Source organism: Mytilus galloprovincialis, chromosome 9, assembly GCF_965363235.1.
Source record: "Mytilus galloprovincialis chromosome 9, xbMytGall1.hap1.1, whole genome shotgun sequence".
Classification (NCBI taxonomy): domain Eukaryota; kingdom Metazoa; phylum Mollusca; class Bivalvia; order Mytilida; family Mytilidae; genus Mytilus; species Mytilus galloprovincialis.
The window spans coordinates 32,248,929-32,255,875 of NC_134846.1; positions in this window are offsets into that span (position 1 = coordinate 32,248,929).

Here is a 6,947-nt window from a genome sequence, read left to right on the forward strand (position 1 = left end):
AAATGTTTCTTTACCACTATAAATGCATAAGACTGTCAAATGAATGTATGTAGATTTATAAACATATGACAGCATTGGTATACAACTCGTTTCAATTTTCCATAAAAAAATACTGATTAAAAATAATATGTTCAAAACTTACAAAAAAGAATCAAATGTAATATTTTCCATATGTATTACAAAAAAATGCGTTTAAAACTAAGAGGTTTACATGCAATATTGTTTTTATTTATATTAAAAAAGGTTAGGTTTAACATAGTTTTGTAAGACAAACATGATTTTGTTATAAGACCGTTGGTTTATTCGTTTGGATGGTTTTACACTAGTAATTTTGAGGCCCTTTATTATAGCTTGTTGTTCGGTGTGAACCAAGGCTCCGTGTTGAAGGCCGTACATTGACCTATAATTGTTTACTTTCAAAAAATTGTTATTTGGATGGAGAGTTGTCTCATTGGCACTCACACACCATTTTCCTATATCTACCTATGACAGAATTGAATTTTGTGTACACAAAATTGATTTTGATTACAAAAATTTATTTCCCATTCGGCGCCCCGTAATGGAGACCTATCGTCTTTTGATTTTAGGTCCTTAGTCCATAAAAAGAAAAGAAAAGAATACTAGGTCAAGGTCATAAGTCAATGTCATGCTCTGATAATTTACGCAAAGGGCATATCGCTTCTACCCAGAAAGAGTTATAGATAAATATCGACAAAACAATTTAAGCAAAATGTTTTTTGCAACATGTCAATACCGGAATTTGTTTGACAAAATCGTACGTGTCATGTTATTGCAGGGTCAATGCCTCTGACATGGTCAAATCAACCAACTACTATAATTAAAACTTCAAACTTTGCAGCTATCATGTTGTAAATGTTATTAAATTTCAATTGTCAACCACAGTCTACCATTACACTCCCAACCCTCCCCTTTTTTCCAACTGATTTTTTTTAGTATCCCCATTTCTTCGAAAAGGCCTTCGCCTGAAGTCCCGTACATTTTACTGTAAAAAAACTTATCATTATGTTCACAGTACAACTTCTTTTTGAAATATAATCCTTTTATGCAAAATTTGGCTCCAATTCATGTATTTTCTGATAATAATTATTATGTTTATGGGGTCCAAGATTTCCTTTATTTCTTCTTCGCATGTTCCTATAGACCATTTCCCATGTATATTATTAGTATATCAGTCAATTAATCAACCAACCAACCAACCAAACAATCAATCAATGAATCAATCAAGAAAAAACTTAATTAATCAATCATGTTTAATTCTACAAAATCAGGTGAAAGACCGTCAACAATTGTTTTTTTTCATATTCTATAGATATAAGAAGATATGATGATGTGGAATGAGTGCCAATGAGGAAACTCTCCATCCAAATCACAGTTTGCAAAAGTAAACCATTATAGGTCAAAGTGCAGTCTTTAAAACGGAGCCTTGGCTCACATCGAACAGCAAGCTATAAAGGGTCTAAAATGACAGTTGCAAACAATTGCAGCGAGTTTAAATGTTTTAGTATGTACCAACCTTTCCACTTATCTGAAAGAATGGTGTAACATCACAACATAAAAAAAAAATATTATAAAATATCAATTGAAACGGCTCAACTCAAAAGACATATTAACACAAGTGAACATTCACTGAACGAATAAATATAATCTATAAAACAATGTAAATACGAAATAAATAAATAAAGGGGTAAAAAAAATAAGGTAACAGTAGTATACGAGATGAGTTATTAAGCAATTTAACAAAAAATAACCTTGAAACAAGCCGCCAAATACAAAAACACAAAACAATAGTGATGTAGGGTATACCGTTAAAATGGAGAAAGGGAATATTTTTTTTATAAAATAGATAATTTTGTTGTTCATAGTAAGATTGTTTTAATTACAACAATTATTTGAATCGGACAACAGATTAATATCATTATAATTGTTCACAACTTTTAGTCCCAGTGTCCGCAATCATTTATATCAAATAAACAAATAATGCAAATAAGCTATACACATACAATAAACATGATAAAATTAAGTGCCAATATAGCATTTCACTAATAACAAGTACATTTTAGGGGGGGGGGGGGTCTCAACATGGAACTTTGGGTACAGTTGTGCAGCTGGGATTTAAAAAAACACTCCCAAATCATATATTAAATAACTGTGTAATCCCTACCTGTACATATATTTCACAGCGAAATCATAACCCATTCATATGTTTATCAGCTCAAATAGTACCTATCTATATGAATAAACAATCTTAATGACAAAGAGGGAAATTCACTGAAGATAATTGCACAATAACAGTGTATATAAAGTGCGAATCCAGTCAGTTCATTTTCACTGTTGTATGCGAGTATGTTCATTGTAGAATAAAGGATCATGGGAAAACTTTATTTGTTTACGTTTTGAAAATACCAAAAAATTTGATTTGAAACTAAATTTTAACATATTTTCATTATGATGTGTCTTTTTAAAGTAAAATAACAGTATTAAAGTTCAAATATGTGTAATAAAAGCAACATAGCATAGCATGTCAGTTATTGAAAGCGATCCATTTTCACTATAGATGCGATGAATTATCACTGTATGGCATTCAATTCTGATGTAGAATTTTCGAAAATTCGATGAATTTTTATTGTAGATTAAATTGTAATAATTAGACTTGCAACAAATGAAAAACTTATTTGATTACTTTAATATTTATATCTATTTATAACTTGTATATGTCTATAGAAACTGGCTGGCCATTTATACGTTTTCCCACAGTATTGACATGTGTGAACTGTAAACTGAAATGTTTCCCCGCAATGATTTTTTCCGGCTCGTATATTGCTATGATGTCGTTATCGTCTGCGTCGTCCGAAGACCCATTTGGTTTCCGATGAACTTTAATTTAAGTGAATGGATCTTTAAAATTTTTAAAGAAGGTTCAATACCACAAAAGGAAGGTTGGGATAATGTTGGGGATGATGGTTCCAACCGTTTACGAAAAAGGGGCATAAAAGAAGCATGTTTTTAGTTTTAGGATAATTACTTGTGTATAAGAATTTTGTTTGTTCTGAAATTGTACCACAGTGTTCAATACCACAAGTAGAATGTTAGGTTTCATTTTGGGGTTATGGTACTAACAGTTTAGGAATGAAGGAACAAAAAGGGACAAAAAACAATCATGTTTGTAATTTCCGGATAATTACTTGTATGTACGTTTTTGGATCTTTTTCGCATTATCACAAATGGAAGACTGGGATTTTGTTCGGGGATAATTGCCCCAAACATGCAGAAATTAGGGGCAAAAGAAATAACAAAACAAACATTTTTCTAGTTTCCAGACAATATCTTGTGTTCAAGTGTATGGACTTCTCTAAAATTGTACTACAAGGTTCATTAACAGAAAGGAAAGACTGGGATTTGGTTTGATGGTTATTTATCCTAGAAGGAAAACAGAATGTTATGGGCGGGAAGAAACCTTCAGTTGCACAGTATTGCGCATACGATTTAAGATCTTCGACCACATTTACCTTGTGTCAGAAACCTATATAACGTCATAAATTTGATCACAATCCAAATTCAGATAGTATCAAGCTTTAATATTATGTCCAAATTTGCCCCAACTGTTCAGGGTCCGATCTCTGCGGTCAGCGAAGCATTTTTAATGTTTTACTATAAAACGAGCAGATGTGATTAAAAGTTCCTGTTGCTTTCTTCATATGGTAAGCTATGCCAGCATAGGCGTATCCAGGGGGGCCTTGGAAGAATTTGGTTGATTATATAGGGAATCACTGAAGCATGACTTGAGCCCCCCCCCCTTTAGGTCAGCCATCGGGCCCGCCTTACAAAAAGTTCTGGATCCGCTACTGCCCAGTTCTGCGTTTGAAGTGTTTGGAACAATGAGTACAAACCAGGCTTTCTCCATGCTATCAGTTGTTATGCTTATTGAGAAGTCTTAAAATTTTAATTCACACTGGTCACATTTGTTTAACCCATTAGTGTGGATCTTCTTATGCCTGGGAAAACTAGCTACCCATTTTGTCTTGAAAGGACAATACGTGCATTGGTATGAAGACATCTCCTTAACTTTAGTTCTTATTTCTGTGATTCATCTTCACTTGCCTCCCCTATTGTTGAGCCCCCAAATGCCTCAACATCCATATTCTGAAGGAAAGATAGTTTTTAGCTCGATTGTTGCTTGCATGTTCTTAATACCGCAGTCCCACTAGGCCACGATCGCACTACGATCTGTGGAAAAAATGCAAATTTTGATGATCGTAGTACGATCGTGTAGATCGTAGTAAGGTCGTATCACGGTCGTTGTGGGGTCTTCAAGATCGTGATGAGCGTGGTCAACTTTGGCTTTTATTGCTTGCTGTTCTGTGTGAGCCAAGGCTACGTGTTGAAGGCCGTACCTTGGCCTATAATGGTTTACTTTTATAAATTGTTACTTTGATGGAGAGTTGTCTCATTGGCACTCAAACCACATCTTCCTATATCTATTGACATATATGTGTCATCTCTGCTATCGTTCACTAAAGTATCGTCATTTGAGCTTTATGGACCAGCAAAAGGTTGTAATTTAGGTTAGAATGGTCGGTCCGAAATCTCTGCTTGATCAGGATTCGTTACTTTCAGAGCTCCCTCTGCCTCTACATCAACCATACCACCACGCCCACGTGTTCTAGAAGATTTTTGTGGTATGACTGTGTTGTTTCCGAAAAATCTATGTATTAATCAGAAATAGAAGGAAGGGAATTGTATTGATATGGAACACGATGTTGACGTTATTACTGAAAACGTAGTAAGATCGCGATATGAACGTAGTATAATCGTGGTAAGAACGTAGTATAATCGCAGTAAAAGCGTGGTAAGATCGTGTTGCAATCGGATAACTCGTGGTATGGTCGTAGTGAGAACGTGATGATCGTAGACAGATCTTGATAAACGTAGAGAGGTCGCAGAATAAGCGCGGTGAGAACGTGGCATAATCGTAGCGGGGTCGTTGTAGAAAAATAATGAGGACGTAGGAGCATCGTGAAAGCAACGAAAATTTACATTTTCATGCCGCTCATACCGCGACCTCACTACGATCTGAATTTATTTTAGATCGCGGTGAGCGTAGTGCTATCGTGGTCTAGGGGGACTGGGGCTTTACTGTATAAAATAAAACGACAATGTGACATATAATTATCCAAAGTCATTAAAGCTTGAAATGCAAGTCAAGTTGTGTAGGTCAAACTTTATCTGTTTAAAACATATACTGATAAAGTTGCATTGGAACATGATGTACGTGTTGTACAGCACCCTTGATACTACCGCAGAGGTCGAACCCTGAACAGTTTGGGGTAAGTATGTACACAACATTCAAGATAGACTTCATTTTTGATTCAAAAAAATGTTGAATTTCGGACCCTTTGGGCCTCAATGTGGACCATTTCGATAACTTGGCCCAAAATACCAAAAATACCAAAATCCCAAATTTAAAAACACGGTTAGATTCAGCATTCCAAAGTAACCCAAATATTCAACTGTTGTTGAAATCCAAAAGAATTTATTTCTTGACAGTTCGGACCCTGTGTTCCAATTTAAAACCGGACCCAAAATCAAAAATCTTACTTCAAAACCTCATTGAAATTGGTCAAGAAGTGATTTATAAAAAAATATTAGAAAGTATTGTTGTTTTATCCCCTTTTACCCCATTCTATTTCGATAGACATGCGAGATGTACGTATTCAGTGATGAAGTTTTAATGCATTGGATAAATATAACTACACTTTAAATAAAAATTCTGATGAATTATAAAAAATTCTATGACATGCTTTTTCTGATTGGTAAATAGACCCATACTCGAAATCCAATGATAAAATTTGTTTGCACATGCGTATCATGACTACTGCAGAAACATGAATTTTATTAAATTGGCATGCATTTGAAAATATTTTGCATTAATCTAAAAACACTTTCAACTCTGAAATGATCCACATATTTTTATTTTATGACAACGATGTGTTTTATTTGAAATAAATATTAATTCTATTGAATTTATTGGAGTGTTCAATCAAACTTTTCATCTCAAAGTCAGCACTATCAAATCCTTTTCTTACTTTAATTATTGGTTGTGCAAGTCGGCTGAATTTGGAATTTAATGCATAAAAATTAATAAAATTCATATGGTGAAAATGCACCGCATATACAATACTAATGAATCGCTCTACAATGAAAATGAAAGTAAAGTATCATTATTCAACAATAAAAATGACTCGCATAAAGATAGCATCATAGTGGAATTCAATATAATATGGGCAAACTGAATAACAAAAGCTATTCTACGTTATACAACATTAATAATTGTGTTCTAATGAATATTTTTTTGCAACTACATCTTTCCTGCTAGTTTTTAATCACCTGCACGATTTATTCGTAAAACGTCCTAAATATTCACCTATTTCGGTATATATTTCACGTATCGATGGCTCTCGGCGCGTTAAAAACCCGTTCCCATCTCTTATTTTGTATAACTTGTATTATTTATTACTAAATATAGTACATGTGAACAATTTGCTTCATTTTCTTCAAAAATCATAATTTTTTCGTCTGTTTATTTACCATTCTACATCAGAAATGCATGGCATATACAGTGAAAATGGTATTTTAGGATCCGCACTTTACATACACTGAATAAACTAAAAAATTATGAGTCACCGATATATCACAATTGATCAATTACTACCAATTGATATATTTCCTCGGTTAAATTGCACCCCATTAATATATTTGACGTATAAGAAAAGGAACCAATTCCAGCGGCACATATGTATATACCTTAATATAGGAAGAGACCCCCTTCACGTGTCATTTAGGTAAGTTGGATATAGCTTGAAAACCTTTATATCTCAGGAACAGCTAATGAAGGATTGCTTGAAGATGAACAGTAGAGGAGCACACAC